The sequence below is a fragment of the Bos mutus genome, chromosome 12, assembly GCF_027580195.1.
Source record: "Bos mutus isolate GX-2022 chromosome 12, NWIPB_WYAK_1.1, whole genome shotgun sequence".
Classification (NCBI taxonomy): Eukaryota; Metazoa; Chordata; class Mammalia; order Artiodactyla; family Bovidae; genus Bos; species Bos mutus.
Window position 1 is genome coordinate 33,958,390 of NC_091628.1, and position 21,899 is coordinate 33,980,288.

The window sequence follows — 21,899 nt, forward strand, 5'->3', positions numbered from 1 at the left end:
GGGTTCTATGAAAACTTACAAGACCTTCTAGAACTAACACCCAAAAAAGATGTCCTTTTCATTATAGGGGACTGAAATACAAAAGTCAAGAAATACCTGGAGTAACAAGCAAATTTGGCCTTGGAGTACAGAATGAGACTGGGCAAAGGCTAATAGAGTTTTACCAAAAGAACACACTGGTCATAGCAAACACCCTCTTCCAACAACACAAGCGAAGATTCTACATATGGCCATCAGCAGATGTTTGATACCAAAATCAGATTGATTATATTCCTTGCAGCCAAAGATAGAGAATCTCTATACAGTCAGCAAAAACAAGACCAGGAGCTGACTGTGGCTCAGATCATGAACTCCTTATTGCCAAATTCAGACTGAAATTGAAGAAAGTAGGGAAAACCACTGGACCATTCAGGTATGACCTAAATCAAATCCCTTACGATTATACAGTGGAAGTGAAAAATAGATTTAAGGGACTAGATCTGACAGACAGAGTGCCTGAAGAACTGTGGACGGAGGTTCGGGACATTGTACAGGAGGCAAGGATCAAGACCATCCCCAAGAAAAAGAAATGCAAAAAAGCAAAATGGCTGTCTGAGGAAGCCTTACAAACAGCTGTGAAAAGAAGAGAAGTGAAAATCAAAGGAGAAAAGGAAAGATATACCCATTTGAATGCAGAGTTCCAAAGACTAGCAAGGAGAGATAAGAAAGCCTTCCTCAGTGATCAGTGCAAAGAAATAGAAGAAAACAATAGAATGGGAAAGACTAGAGATCTCTTCAAGAAAATTAGAGATACCAAGGGAACATTTCATGCAAAGCTGGGCACAATAAAGGACAGAAATGGTATGGACCTAACAGAAGCAGAAGATATTAAGAAGAGGTGGCAAGAATACGCAGAACTATGCAAAAAAGATCTTCATGACCCAGATAATCACAATGGTGTGATCACTTACCTAGAGCCAGACATCTTGGAATGTGAAGTCAAGTGGGACTTGGGAAGCATTACTCTGAGCAAAGCTAGTGGAGGTGATGGAATTCCAGTTGAGCTATTTCAAATTCTGAAAGATGATGCTGTGAAAGTGCTGCACTCAATATGCCAGCAAATATGGAAAACTCAGCAGTGGCCACAGGACTGGGAAAGGTCAGATTTCATTCCAATCACAAAGAAAGGCAATGCCAAAGAATGCTCAAACTACCGTACAATTGCACTCATCTCACATGCTAGTAAAGTAATGCTCAAAATTCTCCAAGCCAGGCTTCAATAGTACATGAACTGTGAACTTCCAGATGTTCAAGCTGGTTTTAGAAAAGGCAGAGGAACCAGAGATCAAATTGCCAACATCTGTTGGATCATGGAAAAAGCAAGAGTTCCAGAAAAACATCTATTTCTGCTTTATTGACTATGCCAAAGCCTTTGGCTGTGTGGATCACAACAAACTGTGGGAAATTGTTAAAGAGATGGGAATACCAGACCACCTGACCTGCCTCTTGAGAAATCTGTATGCAGGTCAGGAAGCAACAGTTAGAACTGGACATGAAACAACAGACTGTTTTCAAATCGGAAAAGGAGTTCATCAAGGCGATATATTGTCACCCTACTTATTTAACTTATATGCAGAGTACATTATGAGAAATGCTGGGCTGGATGAAGCACAAGCTGGAATCAAGATTGCTGGGAGAAATATCAATAACCTCAGATATGCAGATGATACCACCCTTATAGCAGAAAGTGAAGAAGAACTAAAGAGCCTCTTGATGAAAGTGAAAGAGGAGAGTGAAAAAGTTGGCTTAAAGCTCAGCATTCAGAAAACTAAGATCATGGTGTCTGGTCCCATCCTTTTATGGCAAATAGATGGGGAAACAGGGAAAACAGTGACAGACTTTATTTGGGGGGACTCCAAAATCACTGCAGATGGTGATTGCAGCCATGAAATTAAAAGATGCTTGCTACTTGGAAGGAAAGTTATGACCAATCTAGACAGCATATTAAAAAGCAGAGACATTACTTTGCCAACAAAGGTCTTTCTAGTCAAAGCTATGGTTTTTCCAGTAGTCACGTATGGATATGAAAGTTGGACTATAAAGAAGTCTGAGCTCTGAAGAATTGATGCTTTTGAACTGTGATGTTGGAGAAGACCCTTGAGAGTCCCTTGGACTGCAAGGAGATCCAGCCAGTCTATCCTAAAGGAAATCAGTCCTGAATATTCATTGGAAGGACTGATGCTGAAGCCTAGACTCCAATACTTAGGCCACCAGATGGGAAGAACTGACATGTGGAAGGACTCTGATGCTGGGAAAGATTGAAGGCGGGAGGTGAAGGGGACGACAGAGGATGAGATGGTTGGATGGCATCACCGACTCAAATGGACATGAGTTTGAGTAAACTCCGGGAGTTGGCGATGGACAGGGAGGCCTGGCATGCTGCAGTCCATGTAGTCACAAAGAGTCGGATATGACTGAGTGACTGAACTGAACTTTTAAACAAACCAGCAGAACCTGGGGCTTTATAACTGAAGGTAATATATGGTCTTGTGACCCTGGTTGCTCACAGTTTGGGGTGATGCTGCAGTGAGTGTAAAAGCAAGAACTAAGACTAGGGGTGACTCAGTGGGACAGGAGTTGAGGGAATGGTCACAGAGGGAAGAATTCTGTTCATCAGAAATCGGAAAATCCAGGAGGTCACGCTTCATCAAAGGGAAGTTGCTTCCCCCCAGAAGGGGAATAGATGTCAAACGGAAGGCAGGCTGAGTGCAGAGTTCAAGTGCGGTCCCCCTGATGTGTAGACCAGACCCCTCTGGTTCTCAAGGACTGACTGCCTGGTGGGCCATCAAGGCGGTGACCCCTGTTAACCTTGCTCTGCTCTTAAGAACGATTAGCTTTCCAGATATAAAACAGCAAACTCTTTCCCTTTAATTCAGACATTGTTGAGGGGACCCTGGGTTCCTTGTCAAGCCACAGTTTTCACCATGGCTGTTTTCTGTTAAAGTACCATCCTTTGTGGATAAAGTGGAATTATGTCGAGGAAGAACACAATGTCATTACAGTTGAACTTAATAACAGAAAGTGGATTTTTCCAGTGGGTAGGCACTGCCCCAAAGTTCTTTGGAACTTGAAATGACTTTTCCCACAGGAGGTAGAAATAAGAATTAGGATCCCAGTTCCAGTCCACAAGAGCCGGTTTAATTTACGATAGAGCTGGACCATAGTTACAGGGACCAAATTTTCTGAGCCCAAACTGGGACTTTTGATTTGACAAGTAAGCATGTTCTTACTGAAACAAAAGAAGAGAATGTGGAAAGTGGATTTGCATTGCGAGGCCCGGGATGTACTGTGTCGTCAGATTTCAAACGCTCTGCTGTTTCTCCAGCAAAGGGCAGTGCCCACTCCAATACGGGGGATCAGGATTGCAGCCCTCCCTGCCCCACTCACCCTCAGCTTGAGGCCTCAGGAGGTGGCCCCACCGCTGTGTGGCCACTGATCCGGGGCCATCACTCTCTAACCCCTCAGTTGCTCCCATAGTCCCCCTGCCACGGGGCTAGACCCACTGCAGGCTCAGGGAGAATCCCAACCTTGACCCAATGACCTCTAGGACCTGGCTCCGTGTCCCCAACCACCTTGCCCGCGCCCTCCTAACTGCAAGCTGCTCCTAGCCACTGTCAGTTTTGGTGGTGCTTCCTGGTCCCATCACCTTGTCCCGGGGCTTAGACTGGGTTTGGGCCCTTACGGCCGCAACCGTGCTGGCTGCCTGCCCACCTGGACCCCGGCTTGCTGCCGGTCTCACTGTCCACACCAGCCCATCTGCAGACACCAAAACTCAGCCCAGAGGCTTGGTGCTGCCTCAGCCAACAGGGTCCTGAGAGCAAGGACTTTGGACCAACACACCTCAGTCTGAGGTCTTATCAGCCTCTATGATCTGTGGGGGCTTAAACCATCTGACGGAAATTTCTGAGCCCCAGTTTCCTTCTGTTTGAATCAGGGATGTTGATAATAATAGCTGTGATATTCTTCATGTTTACTATGTGAGAAGTATCATTGCGAGAACTCTGTGTTCACTCACTCACGCCTCACAGCCCCGGTCTGAAATAAGTGCTGTTATGACCTGGTTTTACAAACGAGGAAAGGAAACCAGCACTTTGGTGATTTGCCTAGATAATCACTTCCGGTAAGTGATGCAGCCAAGACTCTAGCCCAGCGCACCTTCAGACTAGCACTCGCAGCCTCAGAAATGACCCGTGTGAGGCTCCAGCCAGGGCCCAGTGGGTGGGAGACCATAGTAAGTAAATCACTCCCCTTCTCGGTTCGATATCGCCATCTCCCGGAAGGTGTGCTTAGAAATAGCAGTTGCCGTAGTCTATGAAGGTGTATTCCTAAATCCACAGTCCTATGACTGCTACATAGCATTCCCAGTTCTTCCCCAAGTCCAGTCTCAGCCCTGGTTTGCTCATTCATCCATCAAGGCAATTGTTAAATAAATAAATACCTCCCGTATCCTCACTGCTCCGGATTCTGGGGACACAATTGACAGACACAGTCCCTGCCTTCTGGCGTTTACAATCCTGTAGGAAAGCCAATCCTGTTGACACCCAGTAAGTGTAAAGTTACAACTAGCAAGTCCTCTGAGTGTGGTGCTGAGTGCTGTGAGCCTGTCATTGGGTTTGATGTAGCCAGAGAACTGGGGAGGGCTTCTTGGAGGAAGTGATATTTACTGGACAACTGAAGGATGAGTAGAGGCCATGGAAGAGTGAGGACGTCGTGTGCAGAGATCTTGAGGCGTGAGGAAGCATGCAGGTGTGCTCTGCACGCGTGAGACGTGTAGAAGCAGAAACTGTGTGGGGTGATGTGAGGCTGCAGGTACAGACAAGGACCGACCGCCCAAGCCCTGTGACCCACTGGGCGGTTCTGTCTTTATACCAAGGACACTGGGGCTGTGGAAGGGTTTTAAAAAGAGGTGAGTTGGGGAGGCGGTGACGTGATCCAGTTATGATGTGAGAAGGTCACTCTGGCCTCATGATACAGAAGGGGTTAGAGAGAAGCAGGGGTTCCTGGTCTGGACGTTCCCATCTGTAGGACTCTGGCTGAACTCTCTTTGCTGACCTGGTTGCTGATTATTCTCAGGGAGTCTTGTCTAGGAGGTTTAGCCGATCATCCTGACTTGAGACTCAGTGAGACCTGCAGGTGTCTGATCCTGGGGAACTCCTGAGGGTCGGAGGGGAGGTCCCTCCTACCAGGCATGGAGGCCAGTGCTCTCTTGGTCGCTGCTCCTGACTCTCTGGTGAGGATGGTGTTTCTTGGGGATGTTCACAGGCTGTTTCTAATAAATCACAAAATCAACCTGTATCCCAACCAGCATCTCTCTGAAGATGCTAAGATGTTTGGATAAAGACCCATCAGCTTTTCTTGCTTCAGGATTGATCTATAGATACCACTGTCTCCAAAACAGAAAAGACACCAGAAATAGAAGTAATTGAATTAAAATATTCATTAACACTAGACTGAAGAAGATTGAGAATTCTGAAAATCTTGCTTCTTGTGTTCCTTACCTTCAAGTTTTGGATCTAAATCCAAAACCCTTTTAGCACCAAGTTTACCTTTGCCCTCTACCCATCTCCCTCCTTTGACTGATCAGATCAAACCAGTCGCTCAGTCGTGTCCGACTCTTTGCGACCCCATGAATTGCAGCACGCCAAGCACTTAGAATAAGATTCTGTCACTCACCCTGGTAAGTTTTGTTGTTATGAGCAAACAACTTGGGTCATTGCAGCAGATTGGAAAGCTTTCTGCTGTGGGATAAATGGACAGTGACGAGATTAATTAAGTACCTTATCAGAAACTAAGGTAAAGGATTAGACGTGCTGCTCGACCCCAGTCACTCACCTCACTGCCGTGGCATGTCTCCTCGCTGTCTCAAATTGTGTAAAATGCCCCAGAGGCCCACTGTCACCCTGCAGATGCAGAGAGGGGCAGGAGGGGAAGTCAGGGTTGCCGTGTGCATCAGCACCTGGGGATTTGAGCCCCGTCGGCCCTGGGATCCATTAGCTCTGATGAGCCATATGTCATCTCAGAGGGGAGCTGCCCCTCAAATTTGCAATTAGATCTGGGACTTGGCCGACGACCTTGATGTCACAGAACATCAATTACACTGGGAAGTGGCTCGTACAATATACCGTGAACCATTTCCATATACCGTGTACCATGTACCACGTACTGGTATACTGTGAACTGTGTACCATGTAACACATGCCAAGGAGCCCGAGTCGTCTTCTGGTTTCTGTGGGGCTCAGGGTCCAAGGCACCGGTCAGCTTTGCACTTGGCTTTGTGCTCTGGCGGGCTGTATTGGCTGGTCTCATGTCTCTAAGTCTTGTCTCCCTCCAGAGAGTAGACCAGCCTCTTGAGGGCTGGATAACCAGCTCCAGCACCCCTCCTAGTGTCTCCTGGAAACATCCTTGCCGCCCCCCTTCAGTTCTCCAACACCCCCTCTGTCATCTGCCAGCCCCCAGGAAGTTAAGGAGGGAAAGTCCTAGTTCTAGATAAAGAGGAATAAATTTGGTTTTACTCATTTTTTCCTATTATAGCCTTGGTGCTGTGCTAAGTACTGTGATAATAAAAATGAATGAAAACATCAGTTACTCTGTGTGCACCATTTTGCTCTTGCCATTGTACTGGCTGGCATGATGATTTGACTTGTTTCAAGTGAATCTATCCATAAGGTAGACACCACTGTGTTGTTTTTTTTTTTTTTTGGACATGAAGTTAAGGAATGCGTTAGTCATACAAAGTTCACTAATCGTCTGTAGAAGACCTGTCTTTTGTTTTATTTTATTCTTTTGTTCTACTTTATCCCCAGTCCCCGCCCATGAACCTTTCTCTCCCATCCTGTAAGCAACCTCTCCTCTCCAGCGTGCTCAGCGCATGTCCTTAGATACCTCTTTGAAAAATAGGAAGAAAAAGAAAAATAGGGTGTTGTTCCATGTATCAGAGAAGGCAATGGCACCCCTCTCCAGTACTCTTGCCTGGAGAATCCCAGGGACAGGGGAGCCTGGTGGGCTGCCATCTATGGGGTCGCACAGAGTCGGACACGACTGAAGCGACTTAGCAGCAGCAGCAGCAGATCCATGTATGTAGACAGTTTCAATCGACATCATTATTATTGTGCTGTGAATCTCATCCTGTGACTAAATTCTTAGAAAACAGCATGCTGTGTTTGCTGTGTTAACACAGCCCCACAGCACCCCAGCTTCTTCCTCTGTCTGCTTCTCAGCCGTTGCCCAGGTAAACCCCAGGTTGCTGGCCATGAACACTCCTAGATCACCTGGCCTTGTGCCAGGGCTGGTGCTCACTGGGGTTTACGGGTCAGAGGTTGTGTGCTCATCTGTCTTCACTGAGCACCACCACAGCACCCTCAGCCAGCCCCACCATCTGTGCATTATTGGGTGGGCATCTAGAACAGTAACAATCTTAAGGTCACTGCTGTTTGTCGAGCACCTGCTGTCTGCCAAGCTCCGTGGCAGCTGCTTCACATGCAGTATCCAAAATACCTGCAGTTTTACAAGGCGTGCACGAGCATCAGCTGACAGGTGAGGACAGACATACAGAAAGGCTGAGCTCCTCCCCTGGGACACGCAGCTCTCCCTCCGCAGGGCAGGGCAGGGAGCTGATGTCAGGCCCTGGTGCTGGGCTCAGTGGGGTTTGAAAACCAGGGATTAGTGGTGTGCTAGATCTGTTCTATTGAAACAGCATGACTAGCTGTTATTAGGGAGTGGCTACATTGATGGGGAAGTCACCTTGGGATGCCCAACAATCTTGGCAGAGTTTTGCCCAGATAGTGGGTGCTCAGAGAACCATGGACATGTTTATGCTCAACTGCAATAGGCTTCCCTGGTAAAGAATCTGCCTGTAATGCAAGAGACCCGGTTTGATCCCTGGATCAGAAAGATCCCCCAAAGGGAATGGCTACCCACTCCAGTATTCTTGCCTGGAGAATTCCATGGACAGAGAAGCCTGATGGGCTATGACTAGTCCATGGGATGGCAAAGAGTCAGATATGGCTGAGTGACTTTGAATTAAAAAAAAAAAAAAGTGGAAATAAAACTGAGATCTTTGCATTACTCTCACATAAATGCAACAGCACTAAAACTAAAAACTTAGCCTTTTAAAATTGTGAACCACTGTGTTGGTACACCTGACACATAAAATATTGTACATTAACTATACATCAATAAAAAATTTTTTTTAACTGATCAGTGGTCTCAGTATGGAAAGGCTGTATTTTCTGGAGACCTGTTTAATTTATAAGAATAACATTTTCATACAATTTGTCCTCAGGGCTTCAGAGAATAAATCTAAATGCCTAATGATTGTAATTGCCCAAGCCTCTGAATGAAGGTGGACCCAAAATTACAGCTTCTACTTGGTGAAAACTAATCTGTTTGATAAGAAATGTCACAGCTGCCAAGACTGATGAGGCAGTTTCTCCAGCCTCAGGGTGCTTCCAATCCAGAGAGAAAGGCATCAGTGAATAATCTGGGGACCGAGCAAGTTCTGCACCAGCAGATGGAGAGCCTCCAAGGAACAAGACAGAGACAGGCACCCAGCAGGAAACCCGGGGGACAGGCGACAGCTCCCGGCATCTGGCAAAGGGTACCTGGCCTGGGTGCCAGCTCAGCTCTGCCTCCCTGGCCAGCGAGAGCCCCGGACCACAGACCACAAGCATGCAATAGGGTCAAAGTGGAATATGCCCGACTGGGCCAAGGGCGCCTGGCCCTCTGGGACCGAGCAGCCAAGGTTGGCGCCAGCCTTAGGGGGATGATGATGTCCTGTCTGCTCTCGTCGTCTGCTCAAAGAATAATATCCCAGGTATCAGGGGAGCTCACTCATTAATCAAAGTGGATTAAAACTCTGCTTCCCTCTGGTCTCTCCTGCACAGGCTGCTTGGGAATTCAGGAGTCGCTTCCTGGCTTGAAAAACCAAATTCAGCCCAGTGCTGATGCTTGGGCTACAGACTGCTTCTACTCACTGCTTTAGAGCTTTATTAAGTTCTAACTGCTCCTCTCCTGGCCGCTCCACCCTCCTCCCTGGCCCAGCAGCCTTGTCCCGAGTGCACATAACTTCCTGACACTTTCTGTAAAGTGGGGCTGGGATCTGATGAAGGATTTCAGGGGTTTCCACAGCAACATGGGGTCATCAGTGCAGTTTACAAGAGTCCACAGCACTGTGCCCACCATTTGGGTTGTCTGCTCAGAAAACTGAAGGTTCTGGTTGATTTCCATTTAAGAAACATCTTTCTCCCACTCCTCCTGCTTCTTGGAAAGAGAGAGAGATATGGGGTGGGGTGGAGTAGGGAGAGGGAGGGAAGAAGAAAGAGAGAGAGAAAGAAGAAAGGATGGTGGGGGGGAAGAACTGTGCCTGGAATTGTCATGAGCTCACAGACCTGTTCCTAATTGTCTCTGTAACTTAGCAACATGCTGGATGAAAGAAGAAAGGAGGGAACAGTTTCAATTCACTGGTAGGATGTGGGTGGAAACAAGGGAACAGAGCACCAGGCACCCAGGTACAATAAAGAGGCGTGCAGTTCGGCTGCTTTTGAGAAACCATGGGGGCGCGGAGCTGGTGCACGGGGGATGGAGGAGTTGCTCACAAGGATACCTTACAGTTGGTGGAATGCCCAGGAAGGGAATCTGCATCCTTCTCTGTGCTTCTAAACATGTGCAGCAGCTATGGTCTACCTAACAGTGGGTTCTGGGGCCCCGGAACCCTGACCTGACCCCTGGCCCTCTGACACCTCCTCCCTCATCCCCGTCTGATCAGTCTCCAAGTCCTGAGTCTCTGCTTAGCTTGGTTCCTGTTGATTTCTTAAATGCATTGAAGGACTATCTCCTTCCTTGGAGACTTCATGGAAATTGCTGGCTTATTGTTCTTATGGGAAGAAATGCAATCCACAGTTCTTTAGCTGGAGATGAATTTCTGATCACCTAGGGCCTGTTGGTGGTCAGTTCAAGAGTTGCCACGGTCAGGTTTCAAATGATTTTGAACACCACCCTAAAACCAAGAGATTTGACTGATTTCCAGTGGAGAAGTCACATGAAGGTGGGAGGAAGCTGAGCTTGACCACAATTTATGAGAAAAAAGTTTGGGGATTTTGTTAAATTGGAATTAAGTATAAAACCCAGAGACTCTGATTCTAAGAATGGGTCAGATTCCCACCCAGTTACACTTATGTAAACATCTCTGTTTGGACCTGCACCTGTTTTCCATTCTAAACCTACATGTGGCAGCTGCCTTGCTGGGTCTAAATGGGGTCTCACACACACATATCTGCTTTGTGAATGGGATTTGATGTTGATGGAACTTCCACTTCTGTAACTCCAGTCTCATCTCTGTCCCAACCATCAGAATCGTGTGTCTAACTCTATTGACATCTCCGCCTGGATGTCCCAACAGCCTCAACATCAGCTGTCGGAAGCGAACTTACATCCGCACGAGCGTGAGCTCTGCTGTCTCCTCTCTCTCTGTAATGGTATCACCACCCCAGCCTCGACCTGACACCTCCTCCCTCACCCCCATCCAATCAGTTTGCAAGTCCTGCTGAGTCTTTGCTTGCCTTGATTCCTGTCGATTCCTTAAAAGCATTGAAGGAATATCTCCAGGCTTTTTATAAGGAGCTCTCTGTATGTTGGGTCATGCTTTCAGCACTCCAGCAGACGGTTTACATCTCTACCTCAGCCACCTCTCCCTGCTTGTACGCAGTCTGTCAGCCAGAGGTGAGAGATTAGACCTTCTAGGACTCTGCTGCGACAAACACACAGCCCTCCACATGCGTGTGTCCTTCTAGATTCTCCGTAACATGTCACAGCTTTACAAAGCCCCCTGTAGACATCACATTCCCCAGAAGTTCCATTTTTTTGTTCAGCTTCTTGTTAATCTCAGTGGTTTCACCACCTCAAGGGGCCACCATGTTAAACACTTGCCACAGTTTGTGTTTGATACATGCCCTGGGGATACAGCTTCGTCTGCCAAAGTTGCTTTGAATGAGACCGAATAAATGCAAACCCAGACAATGGAGCCTTTCAGGGAGCTTCCATGGCACCATTCTGCTGCTAGGTTTTCCTGTGGCTGTTAGCTCCCAAGGCTACCGTGGAGGTGAGGTTGGATGGGGACAAGACAAGCTGAGACACCACAGAGCTCACTGCTCCTACTGAGATTCAGTCATATTCCTTGAATAAATACTTTAGAAATTGTGAACCTTCTATTTGCAGTCTTCTAAAAAGGGAGTTTTGGACAAATTTGTCCATTTCTTATTGTTTTTATGGAGGTCTTTGAAGGCCCTTACCCCACTATTCTGCAAGTTGCTTCTCCAATACTGACCTTTTTAAAGAGCTCTTTAGAGACTGTGCCTTTCCTCGAGCAGGAAATCATAGTCCTGTGGTGTTTGGGGCACTGGGCAGTCCTAGAAGGGAGGCAGTTTTAGGAAGGGGATGCTTAGGCCCTCTGGGAAGAGTTAAAGCATTAGGTGTTTGTTTCATGTATTTATCTCATCCCCAATAGACTTTTTTTTTTTTCTCTTTTTTTTAAATTTTATTTTATTTTTAAACTTTACATAATTGTATTAGTTTTGCCAAATATCAAAATGAATCCGCCACCGGTATATATGTGTTCCCCATCCTGAACCCTCCTCCCTCCTCCCTCCCCATACCATCCCTCTGGGTTGTCCCAGTGCTCTAGCCCCAAGAATCCAGTATCGTGCATCGAATCCCAGTAGACTTTTATTACTTCCTTGCTGTTGCATACAGCTATTGAATGATTCTAATCAGTATTACCTGAATGATAAGATTGTGGTTTAGATTTTCAAAGTAGATGAGCCAATGAGAGGCAGAAGTTTTAAAATAGTGTTGAGGCCTCTCACTTTCTGAAATGGCCTACAGTCTGTGCAAGGGGTATCTCTCTAAATAAATCTGCTTCTTTGAGAAACAAATCTATCACTTTGTCTCTCATGAAACTTTTTCTATGACAAGATGCATGACCCACCAGGAAGGACCATGAGTGATTGGCCGGAGAAATTAACATGCTTATAGGGAAGACTAGCAAGAGTTAGGAAGATGGTTTAAAGAAGCCAAGAAAAGAAGGAAGAGTTAGAACTGCATGACAGAAAACACCCAGGAAGCAGAGGTTGTAACAGTTAAGAAAGGAGAGAAGAATTTAGTATCTGGTTTGTGTTTCACTCTTGAGCTTATTGGAATATTAAGTTGCTTATGAGAAGAAACTAGGAATTCCATGAAGTTCTTAGAGGGTGGTTGTCAGACTTTAGAGTGTATAAAATTCTGGTAGGGTGATGACTAAAAATCAAATCCCATGTCCTAGATGTTGATTTATTGGTACAGGGAAAGACCCAGGAAGCTGCATGGTAACAAGCACAGTTTGTGTGTTCACGCAGTCCCGTAAGTACTACGACCACAACCTGGCTCCTCTGTATGTCTGTCCTGTATTTTAATGTTCTAGACTCTGGTTCTTAAAGCAGGTAGGCTTTTCCTAAAATTGTAACATTTAAAAAAGTTTAAAGTGTTTAAAAGAAACCTCTCTTATAGTTTCCTCCTGGCCACCAAGCCAAAGCTCCTCTTGCTTCTCTGTGACGTGGCCTCTTTCCACCACTGTTCATTTAGCAGAAGAGAAGTCAACCAGACCTCAAAGAGCATTTGGGCCAGACTTTCTGCTGTCTTTAGGATATATCTGAAATGTGTGCAGACTTTGCATTTCTGTTGCAGCCATTTAGCAACTTTTCCTTCTGAGGTCCATCTCATTTTGGGGTAGTCATTTTACCTGATTATGGACCTAGATCACTAACTACAAGGTCTCTTTTAAAATTGGCAAATTGCTGTAGTGTTTTTGCATCTCCAGGGGCTCAGAACAGTGGATCCTGGCGAATAGACAGCAAATTACAGCATTTCTGACTTTCATGCAATTCAGGAAGGATGAATAGCTGAGTGAACCCAAAGATGCTTATTTTCACTCTTTATAAACTATATTACAAAACTAGGCTCAGTCATGAAGAGAAACGTCAGATTCGCACTGGAGTCTCCCAGTGGGGCAGCAGTTTTCTTTTATAATAAAAGAAAAAAAGATTTAAAGGAACCTAGGAGTACCTCATCAGAGCACTGTGCCTCTGACAAGATAATTTCTCCTGATTTACGATCTTTCCATTTCCTGGCCAAGCCTTTTTACTAAGTGACATGTGTGTCCCCCACTGCATTAACATTTAAGAAGATTGCACTCGGTTCACTCTAAGGTACCAACCTGCTCTCTAAAGGAGAGAAAAGCGACTTTCCGTTTGCTCCTGCTGTCAGCTCATGCACTTCGTTTTCAGACGATTCTGCTTTTCTGCAACTCACGTGTCTGGAAAAGCGCTGCTGACGGCAGGTTCTCAGCCCTCCCTCTGTAAACTCTCTCCAGGAGAGCATGCAGTGTGTAGAATTCCTCCCGTGGTGCTGGTAGGATGTTCTGCTGGAGACACACAGAGAGATGACTGATTCTATTCAACCCTCTCGAATAGTCATTTATGGGATGTCCTTGGTGGTCCAGTGGTTAAGAATCTGCTTGCCAGTGCAGGGGACATGAGCTCGATCCCTGGTCCCAGAAGATCCCACATGAAGAGGGAGCAACTAAGCCCGTGCGCCACAGCTCCTGAAACCTGCCTGCCCTAGAGCCTGTGCTCTGCAACAAAAGAAGTCACCAAAATAAGCCTGAGCACTGCGATGAAGGGTAGCCCCCACTCACCAGAACTAGAGAAAGCCCATGTGCAGCAACAAGACCCAGCACAGCCAAAAATAAATAAATAAAGTCACTTACAAAACCTGAGCCCCGGAGAATGCATCCCCTGGAGAAGAATGAGAGAGTCGCAGAACTGCAGGGAGCAAAGCTGGGGATGAACTTTGATTTTTCAAATCCCCCAGTTCTGCTTTCTCTTCAAAAGCCTCTGTCTAGTCCAGGACAGAGTTCTGTTTTCCCCAGAGCTCCCTGTCTGTGCTACCCACACTTCTCACCTTTGCTGATAAGATTCACCCTCCTGCCGAGGGCCGCTAGTGTTTGAGCTGGTGTTTGGATGGTAATTTAAAGGGTACATTTGTGCTTTCTCTTGATATAAATTTCCACTGGACTTCACAGCATTGAGAAGGGGAAAGCATCTATTTGGTGTGACCAGTGGCATCACAGCGTCATTACTGAGACCCATGGCCACCATTCGAGGGCACGAGTGACATGAAATGAAGACTCACCTGACTCTTTCAAGGGAAATCCACGTCCCTGTGGGCACCTGGGAGAACTCGCAGCAGGTGAGGCCTAACTTTTGGTGCCTCTGCTGCTCTGCGTGGCCGTGGCCCCTCAGGTTGCCCCTCACTTGGGGCCCTGGGCTCCCGTGCACACTCGCTGTACAGCTGCTGCCCCCGTGGGCCAGTGCCCCTTACCACAGAGCCACCCCCGCCCACGGCTCCCTTCTGTTCCTTGGATTAATCTGATGTCCTTTCACATTTTAAAAGTCGTTTTTTCTCTGGCTGTCATATTACACGCCTATTAGAAAATCTTCAAGAATACAAAGAAATCCATTGCTGACTATGAACATCTGACTCTGGTTTGCCTGCTGAAACTGCCCTTGCTTCTCCCCGCAATCTCTTCTCTTCTTCACCCCTCTTTCCTTCCTTTTTCTCGTCTATTCCTTTCTTCTGCACCCCTTTCTCTACTCACACTCACAAACACACAGGGTTTTCAAAAAATGCTCTCACAGTTGACACACTGTGACATCACGATGAATATATATTCAGTCTCTTTTGGCCCCCTTTCCTGGCTCACAGCTTCTGAAACCCAACCCTCTGTAGAGTTTTTGTTTGTTTGTTTTGGTAGCTAACGAGATGACCTGTGACTGGGGTATCCTGGGGAGCCTCAGAATGGGGACTGGTCACCAGGGGAAACCATCTGACTGAGGGTTAGAACATCAACTCCACACCAGACCTCCAGGGAGAAGAGAGGGACTGGAGTTGAGTTAACCACTAACGGCCATTGATTTGATCAGTCCTGCCCGGTAACGAGGCCACCATGTAAATCTCTAAGGTATGGAGTTGGGAGAGTTTCCAGTTTGGCGGGGCTGCTGGGAGAGGGGTGAACACAGAGGGTGGGGCTGAGAGCTCTGCATCCCTCCCCTGTGTCTTGCCCTGTGTTCTTGTCCATCCAGCTATTTCTGATTATTTATAAATAGAGCGGGAATGCCCTGAGTAGACCATGTTCCTGAGTTCTGTGAGCTGTTCTAGCCAATGACTGAAGCTGAGGGGGTGGGAGGGGAGTTTAGGAGCCTCCAGTTTATCAACAAAAGCACAGGTGACAGCCTGCACTCAGTGGGGTGTAGTCTTGTGAGACGGAGCCTGTGAACAGTGAGGTCTGTGCTCACTCCAAATGGACAGTGTCAGAACTGAATAGAATTTCAGACACCCAGCTAATGCTGGGAAGCGGTCAGCATGGGGAAACCCCAGGGATAGTTACGGAGGGCAGAGGAGGAGATGGGCTTCTGTTACACACCACTCATCACGGGTGTGCCATTAGCGTCCTCTGCTTTGATAAGTGCGTGCATGGGTGTGTTTGTGCTAAGTCGCTTCAGTCGTGTCCAACTCTTTGCAACGCTATGGACCGTAGCCCGCCAGGGTCCTCTGTCCGTGGGATTCTTCAGGCAAGAATACTAGAACAGGTGCCATTTCCTCCTCCAGGGGATCTTCCTAACCCAGGGATCGAACCCACGTCTCCTGCATTGGCAGGTGGGTTCCTTACCTCCAGCACCGCCTGGGAAGCCCAAGTAGTTGTTCTCAATTGCAGAACCCCTGCTGCACTTGAATTCTTTTCATGTTGAAGTGCCTACCCATGATTTGTTTATTATTTGCTGTCAATTTAATTTTTTTGTTTCTATAACCCTGTTTAATACTTCTATGTATTCAGTTCAGTTCAGTTGCTCAGTCGTGTCCGACTCCTGGCAACCCCATGAATGGCAGCACACCAGGCCTGCCTGTCCATCACCAACTCCCGGAGTTCACTCAAACTCATGTCCATCGAGTCGGTGATGCCATCCAGCCATCTCATCCTCTGTCGTCCCCTTCTCCTCCTGCCCCAATCCTCCCAGCATCAGAGTCTTTTCCAATGAGTCAACTCTTCGCATGAGGTGGCCAAAGTATTGGAGTTTCAGCTTTACCATCAGTCCTTCCAAAGAACACCCAGGACTGATCTCCTTCAGAATGGACTTGTTGGATCTCCTTGCAGTCCAAGGGACTCTCAAGAGTCTTCTCCAACACCACTGTGTATTAAGGTACTCTATTTTTTTATTGTGGTAAAAAACACATATTAATATAAGTGAGAATTTACTATCTTGGCCTCTTCAAGTGTGCAGCACAGTGCTGTCAGCCGTGTACACACTGTGACACAGCAGAGCTCTGGGACTTCCCATCCTATAAACCTGAAAGTCTACACCCACAGAAAACCAGCCCATCCCCTCTCTCCCCAGCCCCTGGTAACCACATCCCCGCTGCCTGTCTCTGAGTCTGACTTCTTCAATACTTCATAGAAGTGGAATCATACCACATTTGTCTTTTTATGATAGGCTTATTTCATTTAATACGTCCTCAGAGTACATCCATGTGGTGGCATATGACAAGATTTCCTTCTTTTTTAAGGCTGAGCAATATTCCACCGCATGGCTGTGCCCCGTTTTATTTGTCCATTCATCCGTCGATGGGCATTTGGGTTGTTTCCACTTCTTGGCTGCTGTTAACAGAGCTGCATTGTACATGGGAGTGGAAACACCTCTGTGAGATCCTGGTTTTGATTCTTTTGTATACATACCCAGAGTGCCGATGCCGTTCCGTTTTTAATTTTTTGACGAATCTCCACCACTTTTGCAGTGGCTGCAGCATTTTACAGTCTCATGAAGGGCGCACAGTTTTCCCTTTCCTTGGCACCGTCACCAACACTGTCATTTCTTGTCGTTTTGATGATGGCCATTCTAACTGGTATGACGTGAGGTCTCACTGTACTTTTGATGTGTGTTTCCCTAATGATTAGTGATTTCGAGCATCTTTTTACATGCTTTTGGGCTTTTGTTCATCTTCTTTGGAGAAATATTTAAGTCCTTCACTCATTTTTAAATCAAGCTATTTTTTTTTTTTATTGTTGAGTTGTAGGCGTTCTTTATACATTCTGGATATTAACCCCTTATCAAATAAATGACTTTCAAATGTTTTCTCCCTAACTAAGCTGCCTTGTCACTCTGTTCATTTACCACACAGGTTTTTTCCCCAGCTTTATTTAGATTAGTTGATGTATAAAATTTGTAAGTTTAAAGTGTACAGCATGATGATTTGATATATGTTGTTGTTGATCAGTCACTAAGTCGTGTCTGACTCCTTGTGACCCCATGGGCTGCAGCACTCCAGGCTTCCCCATCCTTCGCTATCTCCACAGAGTTTGCTCAAACTCAAGTCCATTGAGTCTGTGATGCCATCCAACCATCTCATCCTCTGTTGCCCCCTTAATATATTGTTAAATAATTACCTCAATAAGATTAGTTAACAGATGATTGCCATCTTGTATGTGGTGATAATTTTTAACAATTATTCTCTTAATAACTTTCAAGTATACAGAATAGTGTTATAACTGTAGTCACTATCTAGTCATTAGATTCCCCAGAACTTACTCATCTTATAACTGGAATTCTGTACCCTTTGACCACCTTCCCCCATTAGTATCAGCCATTTAAATATACTTTCTGTCCCTTTCTCTTTTCCTTCTGAGACTCCTGTAGTAACAATATTGTTTCTTTGGATGGTGTCCCATGAGTCTTACAGGCTCCCTTATTTGTGTTTCATTCTTTCTTCTCCTCTGACTGCATAAGTCCACGTTACCTGCCTTCCAGATCACTGCTTCTTTCTTCTGCTCAGTCATGTCTGCTTGCACAGCTCTCCATTGAATTCTTCAGTTTGGCCATTGTATTCTTCAGCTCTAGGAATCTGTTTGTTTTATTTTGATGTTTCTATTTTTCATTTTGTTCTTATATTACTTTCTAAATTTCATTTGGTTGTCTGTGTGTTCTTGTAGTTTACTAAATTTCTATAAAAGGATTATTCTGAATTCTTCATCAGAGAGTTTATAGATCTCCATTTCTTCAGAATCAGTTATTGGAGCTTTATTGGTTTTGTTTGGTGCTGTCATGGTTGTCTGATCTTTTGTGATCCTTCATTCCTTGTGTTGGTATCTGTGTACATATATAATTGTATAAGTAAATATATGCATACATTACACATGTACTGTACATTGTATATACATATCCAACAAAATTGGTAAAAAGAGATATTTCCCAATGGCAGGAAACATGCTTCCAAAGGTAAATGTCAGCTCAGCATCACTTTCGGAGCCCTTCCAGGCAGGGGCAGAGCAGAGGTCTTTCTGCCCCACCATGTTCTCTCCTTGGACCTGGGGTTGGCAAGGCTCTGCCCACACACAATTGAGAAAGAGGCAGTGTTCGGGTGGATCAGCTGAGTGCCTGTCTGGAGCCCTGAAGCCACGCTCTATGCCCCAGGACTGAGTGCCCTGGGCAACCATCATGCACACAAGCCCGGTACCTGCTCAGGATCAGAGGAAGCAGTGTGTTTCCTTCTCCCAGAATCAGAACTTGCTGCCATCGCCACTGTGTTCTCACATTGTCCGGAGACCTGGGCCACAGAAAAGGCTTTCTTTACCCCTTTTAACTCATGCCTCCTCCCAGCACCTGAATAAATGCAGGGGCTACATTTCTGGCATCACGTGAAAGACCACAGGCTCAGAGAAACGGGCCCATGAGTTCTCCAGGTGGGATTCAGGCGTGGCGTCTGAGGGGCAGGGAGGAAGGGTGGAGGAGGATTGAGATAAGGGTTCCCTGTGGAGAAGCCCATTCTCAAGCATACATCCCTTTACAGAAATTTTCATCCTTTTTTGCAGACACAGCACTGTCTCCAGAACTGCCATCTCCTCAGTCCTGTGGGGAGAAAATAGCAAAGGCGACCCCTTGACCCACGTGGCTGCAGGCCCAGTGTGGACTTCTGGTTATTAGCTGAGGAGGAGTTGCTGCATGTGGGGCTGACTCCAGCACTTCTCAGCGATCACTTCATTTGTTTTCTGCAGCCTTTCAAATTTCAGTGGCCTTAAATAATCCTGCTGTATTTAAAAAGAACACACTGGAAGTGACCCTCTGTCTTAGGTCAGCTCTGCATCAGCAGGTCCTCCACTTGCTCCTGATTTTCTCCAACAGCAAGAACACTCGCCACCTTACTCACAAAGCACAGAGCAGTCTCTTTAACAAAGACTTTTCATTCTAGAGTCTAACTAGATGTGATAGAGTTGAAGTTGATTATCTAATCGGATAGAATCTAAAATTTCAGTTTATCAAAAAAAAAAGTAAGTATATCCATAGACTTTTAAGCAATCTGTTACTCTACTTAACACTTGCAGAAAGTTTTAAGGTATTTTAAAAAGTGCAACACAGTTCTGCTTTAGAACATGCCAAGTCCTTGATTATTGCCAGCTTTTCTACACTATTTAGGTTGTCAAATGTCACTGAATTTATGATTATTTCCAAATAAGTTTTATACCACGCTTATAGCATAAACAAGGACAGCATCAATAATAGTGGCCGTGTGATGGTCATCGGCTCTGGGGCCGCCCCAGGCCACCCCCACACTCAGCCTGATGCAAGAGGGATGGGAGGTGGGGTTCCGTGTAAGCACCTTGTTTTAGAAATGCCTGTCCTCCTAAAGAGGATTCCTGCAAATCACTTTTGCTGAATTGAATTGAAATTGAAACTAGCTGCTGAGGTCCAAGTGAAGTCTAACCTGGGTGGATCAAGAACTTTTTTTTTTTTTTTAAGATAGAATTTTATTTTCTTTATTTTTGGGGCCACGCCACATGGCTTGTGAGATCTTAGTTCTCTGATCGCAGGCCCTTGGCAGTAAAAGCACAGAGTGCTAACCACTAGACCGCCAGGAATTCCCATACAACTTTTCTGATTTCAACTGCATCTCAGGCATAGACAGCTTTGCTGATAAAATCTGATGCTCCAGAAGAATGTTGTCGCCCAGAAGCTCTCGCTTCAATGTGAATTTTCACCAGGACTTAAACTGGTTTTTCTGAGAGGTAATAAGTATAGATACAAAGGGCTGGGTCCTCCACGTGCTAGAAATGTCCCCACCGAGGCCTGGGGACAGATGTGTCCTGTTTTTGTTTAATCTATGCCCTCACTGAAAATTTTTTATACAGAGCAGACACCTTACCATTTCATTGTAAAGACGCTATTATGCATCTTAAGAGATAAAGATCTAAAAGAAAATACGTAACCGTAATGCTATCTTATTCTAAATGAAATTGACACTGAAAAATAAGTTGTATTTTACTGTGTATCATGTATACTTCAGTTTATAAAGAGAGAGAGAAAAATGGACAGGATCAGAAGTTATTTTGGGGAGAGAGGAGAGGATAGAAAAGGAGTGAGGGAAAGGAAGGGGGTGGGAGGAAAAGGGGGGCTCTGCAGGTGTAGCCCCTGCACCTCCTTCTCTGTCTGTAAGTGGGAGCCTAGTTCTTCCTGCTTGGGGTTCTTGGGGGAGATTAAATGAGACAGTGCAACAAGCACTTGGTCCAGTACCTGCTGTATATCATGGGCTCAATAAATGGTAGCTGTTATTAATATTATTAACTATAGTTTATCCTTCATAGTTTTAAATAAAAGATTGAAAATAATGATAACCACCATTCACCATTTGCAGTCTCTTTGAGCTATTTTTATAAAAACAAAAGCCTTTTGGTGATGTCGTTGCTGATGCCCCGGGAGAAGAAAGCAGGTCATTGTTGGTGGCCTCAAGCTGGCCACACACACAGGTCTATTGACCTTGCACAGCTGGGCGGCCTGGAGCCCAGGACAGAGCTGGGTGCGCGGTGGGACGCGTTGCCAGGCACTGTCCTGGGAGCCCAGCACTTTGCTGCCTGCCCGCCTCCACCGCCCCCAGCAGCTGAGTGGACAGAGGAGTCAGTCCTGTCCCTAGTCCCTGGGCTCAGATGTGTACTGAGTGTGAATGAATTCTTAGGAGACGTTCTAACTGTTGTCAAGGTCCAGACTCTGGAGTCACATTCAGCTTGAATCCCACAAGGCCCGCTTAGCCATGGCTCCTTGGGCAAGTTGCTTGGCCTCTTTGTGCTTCAGTTGTTAATGTATCTTTAAGATAAAGATAATAATGGTGCCTATCTCACAGATTTTTATAAGAATTGAAAGAGTTCATAATCCATAGAGTATTTGGCATTGTGTACTGTGTTTGCCATTCTTATATTTTCTGTACAGCAGGTGCTATGGGTAATGGAAGATATAGATGTTGTGTTTTTAATGGTTTATAAAGGAAATCACTTATTTGAAACCACTGGAGACCAATATAAAGTGAGTGTGAGGTTGTCCAGCACATGTGTAAATGCTAAGAAGATTCCAGTGAGGAAAGGGCCCTGTGGGGCAAACAGTCTTGTTTTGAGTAGTATAAGAAGCAAGGGGCCTTTTTAAGAAAGGGGTGTTTGATGTCTGACAAAAAGGGCCAGTTGATTTCACTTGATCTTAATTTAAAGGATCTGCTTCCATCAGCCTATAAAATGAAGAATTCAACTCATTCAGTTTTTAAAATATGTTCTAATTTGACCATTCTGAAACCAGGCATGTATCCAGCAGTCCTTACAACACTTTCCCTTAAATACACATATGAAGGAAAAGTGTTTTATATAAACATGTGTATTTGAGCATCCTTGTCTTCATGGATAGGCGTCAGGCACAGGGACGATTGTTTCTTGAAAAGAAAAGACTTCATTTTCATCTACTCCTGTT

At 45.7% G+C, this 21,899-nt stretch overlaps 1 protein-coding gene and 1 long non-coding RNA gene across 2 annotated transcripts in view; both read left to right on the forward strand.

Annotated features, from left to right (window-relative positions):
• SPATA13 (spermatogenesis associated 13) overlaps window positions 1–21,899 on the forward strand; it is a 233,486-nt gene that overhangs the window by 57,175 nt on the left and 154,412 nt on the right. The window lies entirely within an intron of this gene.
• Window positions 14,172–20,868, forward strand: LOC138990263 (uncharacterized). The gene is made up of 4 exons (XR_011466382.1): window positions 14,172–14,316; window positions 14,882–15,088; window positions 15,962–16,325; window positions 18,989–20,868. It is a non-coding gene; the product is annotated as an uncharacterized lncRNA (long non-coding RNA).